At 34.3% G+C, this 15381-nt stretch overlaps 1 long non-coding RNA gene across 1 annotated transcript; it reads left to right on the forward strand.

The window, feature by feature from the left end:
- The first annotated feature begins 944 nt into the window (after positions 1–944).
- On the forward strand, positions 945–1413 carry LOC115874958. The gene is made up of 2 exons (XR_004048939.1): positions 945–1048; positions 1109–1413. It is a non-coding gene; the product is annotated as an uncharacterized LOC115874958 (long non-coding RNA).
- Positions 1414–15381: the final 13968 nt, after the last annotated feature.

Genomic DNA, 15381 nt, shown 5'->3' on the forward strand with positions numbered 1-15381 from the left:
AATGCTACGTATAATGAATCATATGAAATATCCCCTTAACGAAATGTGATATATCTCCTTATGAAATATCCGGAATATCCCCTTAACATCTAAGCCTACCGGGTCTCCACGACTTCATGCGAATGCGACAGGAGATTTCGCCTAAGCCCCGCCTTAATATGATACAACTCCGACTACGGAGGAATAAGAGAGGGGAGATGCTACAGCTGTTGCAAAAAGAGGTTCACCTAGTACAAAGTACAAAAAATGTTCATTTTTTAATTCTCCATCTATTGAAAAACTAATATACAGGGTGTTTCATTTCAAAAAACAAAGAAAAATTATTTTATATTTTGGAAAGTTTGGCGTAGAATTTTGAACACCCTGTATGATTTACGATTACCATGTTTATAGCAAAGTAAGTGCAGACCATCTAAAGTAAATACCTAATATAGTTCTGATTTGCACCCACTGTCTTCTTCTCATGGGTGCTGGGTCACCCGAGCCCACACGCAGTAGGCGTCCCTGGCACCATTAACTGATGCTGATGGCTCCTTTGATAAAAATGAAGAAACAGAAAACTTCGAAATTTTGTTTATGAGAAAACCTGAAGTATGTACTTGGATGTATTTTAGCAAAATATTTTAACTTCTACAGTGTGGCTCAAAAAAGTGGAGATCGGTATGATTTATTTTAAATGAAACACTCCGTATATTACTGCAATTTTTGCTGCCTTTCTGATCACTTTACATTATCCTACGATATTATTAAATTTGTTTTGATAATTTGTTTCAGAGATATTAACAAAGAAACAAAAATATTTTTCATCCTTTTTTAAAATGATTGAAAAATTTTAATAATTTTTAATTTACTTCTTTCATTTATCTATGGCAGTCTATGGGTATTATTATTTCAGGTTTACATTCAATGTCATTAATGTCATATTTAGCCTGTCAACAATTAACTACACCTGTCAGTGTCATTTTTTTTTGTCATTGTGATTATTTTTCGAAATTTGCAGTGTAGTTACCAAAGCAGTAAACTATGAACACGAGCGATGTAATTTCACGTGAGATAAATTAGAAATAGGAGTTTTAATAATTAATTCTTAAATTTTGTATCTTCTTAGTTATGCAAATGACTGTCGTATTTGTTTTAATTTGTGCTGGTTTTAGAAGAATGAGATATAAAAAATAATTTATAAACGTTATGGTAGAAGAATGTAAAACTTCTGATAGCTTCATTGATAAAAATCAAGAAAACATTTATATAATATGTTAAACTTGGCCTTGGCAGCGATGTTACATGCATTTCTATGTGCACGAAAAATACGGAAGAATACCACTATTACTTAATTGTAAAATGAAGTTTGTTTAATCCTATATTAATATTTGCACTAACATTTAAAATTATGAAATAAATAAATTTTTTGTACTGCACTATCTTTAATTATGAAATTTTGCATAAATTTTAAACATGATCTACACTATGCTGTATGCGGAGAACACTTCGAAGCAGACCAAGGTTGCGTTTCGTCGCCCAACTTTGTCTCATTTTGGTTCATTTCCAGTTGTCTTGAGCCCAAGCAGCATTTGGACGTGGGGACAACGTTGTGTCACGCGACCAAACGTCGGGGCGCAACGTCGGGACAACCTCGTGCCAGCCCTAGTCTGCACTAGTTTGGAGAATAATTTTTGGGTCGAAACGACGTTGGATACCGACGTTGGCTAGCAGCCTAATTTAGTACAAACTGCAACGTTGTTTAAAATCCTAATTCACAGAAATACAAAACTATAATAATATGACGTCTAAGTAGCGGATTCCCTGCGCAGGCTGTATTATCGCTTCCACAACGGTTATGGTATTGACTCAGCTGAAGTGGATGCGGATCTTTCTGCCTTCAGGTCCTTCTTTTCAACGGAGAAACTTCAGCAGCTTCAGAGAATTAGGGAAAGTCATACCAAGTAATTCTCTCCAAGTAAAACTACAAATTTTTAGGTGAAATGACGCGAACAGAGGATCAAGCACCCTCTGAAAAACTAGACGATAGCAAGCTTAGTGTTTTTTAATTAATATTCAGTCCTTAAGACATAAAACGGATGAATTATATCTTTTATTAGAAGAGCTCAATTTTCCAGAAATTGTTGCCATAACTGAACATTGGTTAAATATGGATGAGCCTGTCTGTATTTGTCAAAAAATACACTACATTAACTAGATTCAATAGAAGTAACTCATCTCATGGAGGTACTATGATAATGTCTACTAACAACGACTTTTCGGCAGTAACTAAGTTCGACACTCTGATATCCGAAAAAAAATTTGAATTTTCCGTCGTTTATCATAATGCTTTTGACCTCTATTATTTGTATTTACAGAACACCTGACGCTGACGTACATATTTTCAGTCAAAAATTGCTAAGCTTGCTTGAATGCCTACCTATAAAAAGTAAATTAATTTTGTGTGGCGATCTGAATATTGACTTTTCCAGTGTGTGTGCAGCTAAGGAGTCTCTCCAGTCCATTTTTCATTCTTTTGGTATACTCATGCATGTTGACTCACCAACTAGAATAACTAAAACTGGCTCTAGTACTATAGACTATGTCGTGTCGTCTTTTTGACCCCGGAATTCGTTGACTGTAGAGTCCTTCACTCGGGTTTCTCTGATCATGAGGCAGTATTGACAAGGTTTTTGCTGAAATCCAAATGCAAAAATACCTCGCGCAAATTGGGACGTATTTTTCGGATGAAAATTTTCTAAATTTTCACCACCTATGTCTAACAACAGAGTGGGTTGTCCTCTCGGCTGACGTCGATTCCGAATTTTCTAGATTTATGGATACCTTGTCTAATCTGGCGTACAAGGCATTTCCTCTTAGGCCTATCAAAGTAAACAAGGTATACCCTGGTCTACTACAGGCTTGCGTATATCTGCAAAGAACATGCGCTCATTATCTCACCTTAAGAAATTCACGGACAGCGTCTTCTTTCATAATTACGTGAAACTTTATAGAAAGGTTTATCGTAAGACTATGAAAGCTGCCAAGGACATTTATTATAATGCGAGGCTAGCCAAAGCCGGTAATGTCGCTAAGGAGACTTGGGCTATTGTAAATGACTTAAGGAATAAGACTTCTTCGTCTGGCACAGTCTTTAATTCACCTGAAGATTTGAACACTTACTTTGTTAATGTGGCTAAAAATTTAGTGAACACCATAACTCCTTCCCATGATTCACTTTCATATCTCCCTAAAGCAAATGAGAATTTACACAGTTTCTTCCTCACGCCCGTAGTATTAGATGAGCTCCGTAGTACAATTAATAGTATTAAAAACAAATCCTCATCTGGGACTGATGGGCTTACTCTCAAAATGTTCTCTGAACTTCCTGAATGCACATTAAACCATCTTACTACTTTAATTAACGAGTCATTCCAAAAGGAGTTTTTCCAAACTGTCTTAAGACAGCAATAATTATTCCTCTGTATAAAGGAGGTGATAAAGATGAAGCTTCGAATTATCGCCCAATTGCACTCCTGCCCACATTATCTAAGATCATTGAAAGATTGGTTAAAAAAAAGGTTTCTATCTTTTCTCCTTAAATATAAAATACTTACTACCCATCAATTTGGATTTCTAAGTAACAGTTGCACAAATGATGCTATGTTCGACCTTTTTAATAATGTATACTCTAGCCTGAATAACCATTACTCTACAGCAACAATTTTCTGTGATTTCTCTAAGGCTTTCGATTGTGTAAATCATAATATCTTAATTAACAAATTGCAATACTATGGTTTCAGGGGAGTGCCGCTCGAATGGCTTAAGTCATATCTTGGCAACAGAAGGCAGCTTGTGAGGATTGATACGTCTATGTCTTCTTGTAAGCCTATAGAATGTGGTGTCCCTCAGGGTTCAGTACTTGGCCCTATTTTGTTTCTGGTGTTTATCAACGACATTGCAAATCTGGACATTAGCGGTAAAATCTGCCTCTTTGCGGACGATACTAGTTTCACTTGGAGCGGCCCAGATGTTGCGGCGCTATATGATACTATATCCAATGACTTACGCACCATTAAGTCTTGGTGCGATTCTAATCTCCTATGCCTCAACCTATCAAAAACTAAAGTTTTGTCATATAAAAGTACTATACAACCTTTTTGTACTTAATAACACTACTATTGACGTCGTGGACTCTGTGAAATTCTTAGGACTTCTTGTAGACAACTCGTTAAAATGGGACTCTCACATTGAAGCTCTATCAAAGAAACTAAGCGCTGCCTGTTTTGCGCTAAGATCAGTTTCTAAGGAACTTAACTTCTCAACCTCTAGAATAGCCTATTATGCCCTTTTTGAGTCACATCTTCGTTATGCCCTTCCATTCTGGGGGGTACTTGCTGCGCAACAAAATTTGATCGTGTTTTCATACTTCAAAAGAGAGCAGTTCGATATTTATTGGGACTGAACAGTAGAACTCACTGCCAGAATTTCTTTAAAAATTTGAAAATACTGACTCTTCCTTCTTTATTCATTTTTGAATCCGTTTGCTTAATCCGCAAGCACATATCTGCCATTCCCGAAAGGCCATCTCATAACTATCCACTTAGGAATGCAGAGCACGATCTTTATCTGCCAACCCCGAGCTCAGAACTAGTTAAGGGTTCAATACTGTACAATGCCAAAAAATGTACAATCATCTGCCTTTGCATATCAAATCGCTTTCATTCTTTCCCGCATTTCGCAAGGCTCTAAAATCATACCTACTGGAGAGAGCCCTATACGCGGTAAACGACTTTTTGTTGATGTTTGATTATGAACAATTTTGAATTTTAAAATTTTGATCATCTCACACACTGGTCAAAGGTCAAGTATTTAATATTCTATAACTTTAAAATTATATCTATTTACTGCGTACTGTTCTAAAATTGTCCATGTATATTCTTTTTGTAATTTTAAAGACTTAAATTTTTTTGAATTGTATTATTTGTATTGTGTATTTTTTGTTGTTTGTATTTTTTTGTGATTTTGTTGTTTGTGAGTGCTTTGTCGATGAAGCTGTTTTGGCTTTTTGCACAATAAAGCGTTGTTTGTTGTTGTTGTTGTAGCGTTTTATCCTAAATTGGAATAATTATAGTAAAAATATTATTTTTATGATTTCGTTAGAGACATATGCCAGATGGCAGTAAAGGAAAACAAAACAAAAGTATTTAAGTGTGGAGGATGTTTGAAGATCATAATTATCGAAAACTTTAACCGACTCTGTAACTCGTTACCCAAGGCAAAAAAGTTAAACGCAAACAACTTTATTGATAAATGTATTGTTTCTACTTTGAAAAATACTAATGGGCCTTAAAATTAAAGAAGTTTTAAAAAATGTCTTGAATTTTTTTAGTAAAATGAGAATAATTTATTCGCAGTCGAAAAAATTGTTTCCGCGTGTTGTTTAGGGTCAAATATTTCAAGTTAATGTATTCAAAAAGCAGAAATTGCCATTTTAGGAACGAAATATTTTCTTCACTTTGTTGTTTTGGAGATTAAGATGGAGTAGTTCGAGTAGTCGCATACCTGGACTAATAAAGTCGCAGTTCAGCCCTAACAGGTAGTATACTAGTCGCAAGATTGCCTAATTTAGTCATCCTAGAGTCTAGCTTGTGCCGCCCTCTATAATCTAAATAAACGAGGGAGTGGATGAAGTATCGGTAATATGTCGATATATATTTAAATTTAGTTTCATATGTACCTTTATTATGTCCCATTTTAATTAAGTTTTTTTATAAAAACAAAAACAGCACTGAACTGTCTGACTGAACAGAACAATGAAGTGAAAATTAAAGGTTATGGTTCAATACAGTTGCAAAAAGGTAGTGGCTCGACGTCCTACCAACGTAAGAATAAGGAAATCTAAACACAACGTTGGAATTAGTAAAACAGACGACGTTTGCATAACGTTGGAATAGGTCCTGAAAGTGACGTCGGAAAACTCTTTATTGCCCAACATTGTAACTACGTTGTCCTAATCACCTAAATATCACTTAAGTAAAAAAGGTTACAAGACAACGTTTATTCGACGTCGCAGAAGCTTTTACTTTGTTGTAGTACTAGTTCAACGTCGGCACAACGTTACAACAACGTTTACATTTATTTTAATACCCAAGGAACGGAGCTAACTATTTTTTGTAACTAATCCACCGTTGTGTTTAGTAAACATGTGGTCGCAAGTCGCAAGTCGTGAAAATGCTACTTGGGATTAGATACTTCGATTTGTCTCGACCTACTTTCTATTCTTAAAAGCGCCTGAAAACTACTAGTGAGGAGGGCGTGGAGGGATTTTTTTGGCTTTTTCTGTTGCCTCGTTCAATTTCGTTTTGTTTTGAGCTATTTCCAAAACGTGGCGGTATATGTACCCGAGGCAAAGGACTTTTTTTTATAAATCTCACTGAAATAAGTAAACCTAGACGTCCCTAAAATATCTATTGTTACGATGATATTTCGTCAATTACATCTCGTTTTATGTTGATTATTATGACATGATAATAATATTTAAGAACAAAACTTTACTTAATCTGCAGGAATATAATTACAATAATTTTATTATTTAATTTTATTATAATGAATTAAAAAAAATATATAAACTTGTATATTATGTTATGTTTGTTTACGCGGCCTTAATTGATTAATATAACAGTAGTATTGCTTGATGAGTAAGGTGCCCGGTGGCGTAGAGGTACAGGCTTTCGTCTACCAATCTCAAGGTAGTGGGTTCGAATCCCACACCCGGCATTGCATCAGCCGACTATTTTTATTAAAATAAAAATAGTTTCGGTACCTAGGTCGACTCAGCCTCAAATGAGTACTTGGGATTCACAATCCTGAGGTAATAATAGGCGGTTGAAGCGTAGTGCTAGTCTCATTACCTTCCTTGTATACCGAACGGCTCTAGTTTGGCAAGCTGTACGCTGTACCTTGCTGCTTCCAAGGCATTAAACGCTATATACGGGAGCTATTATTATTATTGCTTGATGAGTAATACTGGCAACATCATCAATATATCGAGCTGATTGGGAAAATTATTGATTGACCCGATGTCAATAAAAGTATGGTCCACGGACATTTTTAAAAAGCAATGTTCTCTTATTGTTTTAAGAGAAAACTGTAAAATGTACTTGTATATACAGGGTGTTTCAAAAAACATGTGTCATGTCTCGTGGGGAGATTCCTCGCGTAAAAATAAGATTTATTTTTCATATCAACAAACGTAGGTCCGTTTCTGCTTTGTTTTGTAGCTACAGGGTGTTAAGTCTTAATCATTTTTCGATTTATTATAATTTTCTTCCAAGTACTTTTAGTGATTTGAACGAAATTTTGAAGGTAAAAGTTACTATAAGTGCTACATATTTTAATGCTAAAAAAGTGTCGATAAATTCATGAGGGGCGTGCTTGTTGGGTTATCTCTGGAATATTTTTGAAAAAAAAACATATACGCCACTGACTTTTTTTTTGATGCCAAAATTGTGTAGGCCGTTTAATGCCAATTAAAAGTTAGCTCTCGATATTTTGTAGAATTTGGCCTCCTTGATGAGATAAACGCAATTTTATTAATCACAATTGATAAAATTAAATTAATAAATTATATAATTTACCACAGGTAACATAAAATGTTATCTGTAATTTTACCTAATTTATTATTAAATATTATTACCATTAGTTATTATTAGCATTAGTTCAACATACAGCAATTTCAAATAAAAAAAATGATATTTAAGATAATTACATAAAACCCAATTTTAAAAAGTTTTAACATCCTGCAACTCTAAAACCATAGTATAAGGAAACTAGTAGTTTTACTCCTTGTCAAATCCTTTGTTCTTTTTCTGCCACTTTATATGACCTTGTTCTCCCGCCTCCCGTGACCACTGACGTAGCTGTATAGTCGTGGTCTATTAACTAGGCAAAGTATAATTGTGGCACTTGCCAGAGTTTCACAGATATGTATTTAGGAAAATATGAGTTCACAATAAAATAAAATAAAATAAAATTGATCATCGAGTAAAAACTTGCTTGAAAACAGAATATTTTCACATTTTTTGTAGGTAACAATTCTTCTGCATCTGAAAATCTTCTGATGGGAAGAAACGCGGAAAAAATATATAATGACATATTTTTATATTATTATCTATTTCAGAGATTTTCTACCACTTTTTTTTATTTAAAATAAGTTTAATTTTCTGTAGATAACTGGATTCGGCATAAAATTCTGCATATAGTACACCGTCATTATTTAAAACACTGCGGTGTTGTCATTCTATTTCTTTATTTGTGAATATAACTTTAGAGTGAATATAACTTTATTAATACTTAGCTGTGTTTTCTTAAACATGACAAGAACACCAGAATAAATTCGTGTAGAAAAATTTACTTTATCGTATACAGGATATTTTTTATGGCGTCACCAATATCGTAATATTTAAAATATTTATATATCTCATTTTTTTAAATGCAACACCTTGTATATTATTTTTCTTTCAGATGTAAAATTAAAAGGTAAACATTTTTTGTATTTAAAGTGTTCTTAAATTTTGTACTAATGGGCCACCCTGTATATTTACGGTTGTTTAAAGCTAGGTGTGGCACTTTTCTTCCCTCAAATCTAAACTCAATATTTTGTCTATAATATTTTGAATATTGTTATATTACGACCACTTATAATAAAAAATAAATAAAAAAACATAAAAAATACAGTCCACTAAATTTATAAGAGATTATGTATACAATTCTTTTAATTAAAAAATATGAATAATTTGCGGAGACTTTCGATGTACAAAATATTTACTCTAAAATTGTTTCAAAAACCAATCTATATAAATTATCTCGTAAATTATTATTGGAATGAAAATTTTATGGCAGATCCCCTGACCAAAAAATATTTTCATGCGCATATTTGAGACAACCTGTATATCTAAAAAACTATTTTTAAAATCTGCCCACATGCTAAAAAAATAATAACATTTAATTAATTAATTAGAAGAAGCTGAGATATATAATTACATAATATCTCAGCTTCTAAAATAAACAAATATAATTAATTTAATTAAATTTTAATTGATAATTACTATCAGCTTGCCGATTTATATCCGATGGAAATCTAAAAAAACTCAAAAAACAATTTTTTGAATTATTACTACAATTATAATAGCAGCACACAGTAAGGCACTCATTTTTGTCAATCCGTCTCTGTGCTGGGATTCAACGCTCGAACCTCGCAGCTCGACGGACGGAATTCAACTGAAACGCTTTGCAATCTGCCGATATTCGACAGCTTGCAAAAACTGGCAGAAAATATTTGCGAGAGTGCAACTACTCTTTTCCTTAAACTATGCTAAAACCATAGTTTAAGGAAAAGAGTAGTTGCACTCTCGCAAATATTTTCCTAAATACATATCTGTGAAACTATGGCGAGTGCCACGACTATACTTTGGCTAGTTAATAGACCACGACTATACAGCTACGTCAGTGGTCACGGGAGGCGAGAACAAGGTCATATAAAGTGGCAGAAAAAGAACAAAGGATTTGACAAGGAGTAAAACTATTAGTTTCCTTATACTATGCTAAAACTATGCATACCATACCATATTCCATACCCATGTTCATAGGAACTTTTGTTCATTTTTTTTGACGAGGAATTAATGAGTACTTATTTAAAACTTTCGCAAGTTAATGATTACATTATTTCACCAACGAGAGAAAAAGTTTAACTTTAAGTTAACTTTTACCTTCAGTGATAATCCATATGCACGTCCCTGGTGAATATGTCGACACTTTTTTAGTTTTAAAATATTGTTGCGGACCGGTGTGGATTCGACCTAACCTAACTATATGGCCCGCCCTCGGATGACCTTAACATCGCATTAAAGAATAGACACCGTAATGATTCATCGAAGATTCGAGAAGAATCGAGTTCCACTAGAATGGAGTAGTACATACGAGAACAATCGAAACCTTCTCTATGCACCTAACGATCTATGGACTATTCTAGAGATCTTTAGCTATCGGTATAAAAGCCGGCGGCTGTGGCCTACAGAGGGCAGTTATAAATAGACTAGTACAGTTGACGCGCTAAAATTCAAAAATAAATTCTTAGTTATAAATCGTTTGTAAATAGTTCTTTAAGTCTTTTATCGTTATTGTTTTTGTTAATTAGTGTTAAATAAATTGTGACTTTCTATTCACACGGAACCGACGAAAAACGTAACAATATGTCGCATTTATAGCAACTTTTACGTTCAAAATTTCATTCGAAACAATAAAAGTACTTGGAAGAAAATTATAATAAATCGAAAAGATATTAGACTTTATGGTCTTTTAGGAATCTCCCCACGAGAGACGGCACATGTTTTTTGAAACACCCTGTACAATAATAACATGGTTTGATTTTTGTCCATTCAAAAATAAGAAATAATTAGCGGATTTTTTATATAGTTAACACCGTGGATTGTAACCTATAAAAAGCATATTGCTAAGCAGTTTTTTGATTTTAAGTTTTGGATATATGTATATTTTTTTACTATATTGTAATTGATAATGTTAGACAATGACTAAAACTAAATATTCTTGTGTAGCCTTAGAAGAATAGGCAATTTAATCTACCATCAATAACTATTTTCTAAATGCACCGTTTTTGATATTTCATATCAGTTTAATATAGTGGTATTACATTACACTCCATTACAAATTAATTATATTTATTCATACTCCATGTTTATTTATTTTTCTGAAGCCACCGCAATGACCCTTGATTGCTTCATGCTATTTCACGAAATAGTACGATAAATATAAAGCTGTACGCACACTGGTGCGATCACGGCCGCGATCACGATCCCCACGCGGCCGCGGCCAAAAGTTGCTGAAGAATACATATGAGCCGTTTCACATTGGCGCGATGGTTGCGACCCAACTGACAAGAATTTTCCGTTATTTTGCGTGTTTTTTCTTCTTGCAATTTAGAAATGGAATTAACAGGGCAGCTAATTAAGGCTGTAAAAATACACAAAATTCTATATGATTTATCCGATCCAAGTTATAAAAATCTTCTTCTTCTTCTTCTTATTCATTTCTAAGATCTCGCGATCTGTTAATTTTGATGGGTCCTCTGTAACAGTTCTTGGGAGGTGGACTGCCAGCTGTCCTTCCATCTCTTAGGTGGTCTTCCAGGTTCTCTTTTCCAACTCCGCCTCTGGTACAAACTGGGTGAACTGAGTAACCCAGTAAAAGCCAGTGCCGGTCCCAAGCCCGGATAAAGGAGGAGGGTTCTCAGGCTAGGTTAGCACCCTGCCTGAGGTAAAAGAAACATACTGCTCACAGAACTGAAGGGATAGCCTCGGAAAACGATCGGAACCATATGATGACGACACACGCTATGAAAAGGAAAAGACGACTAGGGAGAAGTAAACACACCATAACAAGACTTGCCTGCTGGAATATAACATCGTGGAATGGCAGAGACCAGGAGATAGTTAACGAAATGAAACAACACAAGATCGATATATGCGCTCTATCAGAAACGAAGAGGAAAGGACAGGGCACATCAAGATACGATAACTACATATTAGCCTACAGCGGAAGAGCTAAACAAGATCGAGCACAATCGGGAGTAGGAATTCTACTCCACGAGAAATACGAACAATGTATAGAAAGCATAGACTACATTAACGACAGAATCATTAAAGTATCTCTAAAAATCAACCACAGGCAAACACACTTAATAAGCACATACGCACCGGATATAAGCAAACCCATAGAGGAGAGCGAAACATTTTACCAAGACCTACAAAATACTATAGATAAACTAAACAACACGGACAAAATTATTATACTCGGGGACTTGAACGCCAGAATAGGCAGGGAAGTGATACCAGGTATAAAACAAAAATACAATGAAGAGATAACCAACGAAAATGGAGAACTCCTGATAGACTTCTGTGCAAGAAACGAGCTACGAATAAACAACACGTATTTCCCCCACAAAGAGCAACATAAATATACATTTAGGAACACCAGGGATCAAAAGTCGATGATTGACTACGTCATATCCGATCCAAGTTATAAAAATAATAGAATTAAAAATAAAAATTTGAGACAAAATTGGAGTTGCAATTGGATTGGATAGTACATATACATTTTTATTGTTTAAGTTTAAATATTGTAGGTAAATATTTAAGAATGTTTTTTTTTTCGGTATACATAATTCTCATTTTTAATTTGTACCTATGTATACCTACAGGATGGCGCACTACATCTAGGTACGGCGCGGCGGCGGCGGTGAACGTGAACGCGTTGGTGTGTGCTAGAATGATCGCTCATGTTATCGCTGCCCTGATCGTGATCGTGATCGCGGCCGTGATCGCACCAGTGTGCGTGTAGCTTAAGTCTGTATTATAAAAATTATAGCTCCCAGGATTCATGAAATAGACCAAGACGCGCTGTGATTCGTTGTTTGTTTTTTATTGTTAATCTCGGTTCGTTTTCTTCTATTTTGGGCAACTTGGGAACTAATTTTTATAATACGGGCTTATATATTTGAGATTACTTCTGAAATTGAAATTGATTATTTTCAGAAATGTTTTGCAAAATGTTTCACGAATTATTTACAGAAATATACGGATGTACGATCTGCTTGTGATCTCGCTGTTTTACTTATAGTCTAATAGACCGAGAGCTGGCTATATAAAAAACCTTGTCATCGTTACATGGCTAATTTTTTGTGTGAAGTATCCTTTTGTGTAGCCATTATGAAATAGTAATGTCTGCCAGCGCGATCCCGGGGCTTAAAGCGGGGGCGGCCAATCGAAAGGGTGAAATTTTGACACTAAATATATTATAAGGTACACGAGTTATAATTGCCAAATAGCTTTTATTTATTATTAGGAAACGTGTAAAATTGTTGACAGACATTTTTCTCGTGGCTGAAATGCCGGTAGACAACGCGAAAGGGGCATAGAATTTTGACAAAAGAAAATCATCGAATACATGCATGTCGGTTGGTGGAATGTCATGTTTATTGTTAATTAATTTAAAAAGCCGTATGTGCAAAAGGGCAGATAAAAAAATCGTTATTGAAATAATAAAAAAATATATTTATAATATAATCGTATATTATATGATTTATCTATACTTAAATGGACGAGGCGACCAGCGTTCCCTGAATAAAGGGCTAAAGTAATATCGCGCTTTTGATAACTGTCTGCAGCTGATTGAGACACGATCTTTTTGTCTGCCCTTTTGCATACGGCTTTTAAAATAAATAAATATGACCAATTTTTTTATATAAAATATGATAATAAACAAATATGACCCATTTCACCAATCGGCATGCAAATATGCCATAATTTTTTTCATTCTTGAAATTTAATTTTTTAATAATTTTTTAAACTTCATGCCTCTTTCGCGTTGTCTGTCGTCATTTTAGCGACTAGAAAAATGTCTGCCAACAATTTTCCACGTTTCTTAATAATAAATAAAAGATATTTTCGCAATTATAACTCATGTATCTTAAAATATTTTTAGTGTCAAAATTTCACCCTTTCGATTGGCCGCCCCCGCTTTAAGCCCCGGGATCGCGCTGGCAGACATGACTATTTCATAATGGCTACACAAAAGGATACTTTACACAAAAAATTAGCCATGTAACGATGATAAGGTTTTTTATGTAGCCAACTCTTAGACTATAAGAGCTAGTACCGTTTACGGGAGAGAATTTTAAGAAAGCTGATTCTTTAATACAGGGTCGCGTTTATGTATGGAAACGGTCGATTATTAGGTAAAATATAGGAGGTACCGCAAACAGTTTAATATAAAAGTTATCGGGTTTATAAATATCTATTAGCGGGTAATAAATGTATGTATACAGGGTCGGTCATAAAGTCGTGGCACATCAAAGTTTCATTTTTTTAAACGAAACCCCCTGTATATTATTGCACATTTCGGTTCTACCTTCAATTCTAAGCAAAATTCGAAATACACACAATGTACCTCATACCAACCGTTTCCGAGTTATTGACTTTTGAAAAAATCACTTAAACAAAATGATTTAATTAATTTCAATATCTTCAGTTTCATTTAACGATGCCATTTTGCCGAAACTGTGATACTTAATAATATTTGACATTAGTTCTCAAGTTAGCATTTATATATGTATCAAATGAGAGTATAGCAAGTCTGGAAATTACAAAATTTTCGTTTAACATTTCAATTCTTCAATTTGTACATTGTGTATTACGATTATTGCTTAAAATTGAAGGAAGAATTGAAATATGCAATAATATACAGGGGGCTTCATTAAAAAAAAAGTTTGATGTGACACAACTTTATGACCGACTCTGTATACTTAAATTTACTAGTAGCTAGTAGGTAATAGGAATTTAAAAACCCATTACAACAGAATCACAGTTTCGGCAGAATGCCATCATTAAATCAAACCAAACACACCGAAATTAATTAAATCGAATTGTTTAATTAAGTGATATTTCTAAAAGTCAATAACTCGGAAACGGTTGATTTGAGGTACGTTGTGTATATTTCGATTTTTGCTTAGAAATGAAGGAAGAATTGAAATATGTAATAATATATAGGGGTTCTATTTAAATAAATGAAACTTTGATGTGCCACGACTTTATGAACGACTCTGTATACTTAAATTTATTACTCACTAATAGATATTTAAAAATCCTATAACTTTTGTAATTAAATAAAATTAAAATAAAAAGTACCAATGTAATTTGAAAATCGTATCATTGTATCTCTACTCATAAACGAGAAATTCCATAAAACACATGAAAATAGGATACCCTGTACAGATGCGATGCGTAGTAGTGAACCGCAGTAGTCTACCGGCAGCCGGATGGCCAGCACTTTGGCCAGGAGAGCACAGGAGGCATAGCAAAAGAAATATTAAAGAACCAGCTTTCTTAAAATCCTCGTTTTCCCGACGTTGCTAGCTCTTGTTCTATTATATTTTTATTAAGAAATTTGTTAAAAAAGTGTCAAAACGTCCGTTATCGTACGATCTTTCTCGAAAGTGGTGCGAAAACGTTATGACTAATCAGAGCTCCATCGGACCATCGTATCAACGGATAACGGATGCATGGAAATCAAGCTTGAGTCGTTCTAATAAATCCCGATAGGATTTAATCTTCAGGACCGATGTCCAAGCTGATGCCTCATTTTTAGAAGGTGCCGCGTACATTATTAAAGAAAGTACAGCTGTTGTTTGTATCCTTCGCTTTGTTGCTCTTGGACCTCCGATATTTGGAGTCTACTTAACTTATTAACGGCTACAAGTGGCTTCGACTCTGTAAACAGAGATGCACTTTGGGCAATTATGCAGAAGATTCGTGTACCCAACAAATT

This window comes from Sitophilus oryzae, unplaced genomic scaffold (genome assembly GCF_002938485.1).
Source record: "Sitophilus oryzae breed Bouriz unplaced genomic scaffold, Soryzae_2.0 scaffold_130_pilon_pilon, whole genome shotgun sequence".
In the NCBI taxonomy this organism is placed as follows: domain Eukaryota; kingdom Metazoa; phylum Arthropoda; class Insecta; order Coleoptera; family Curculionidae; genus Sitophilus; species Sitophilus oryzae.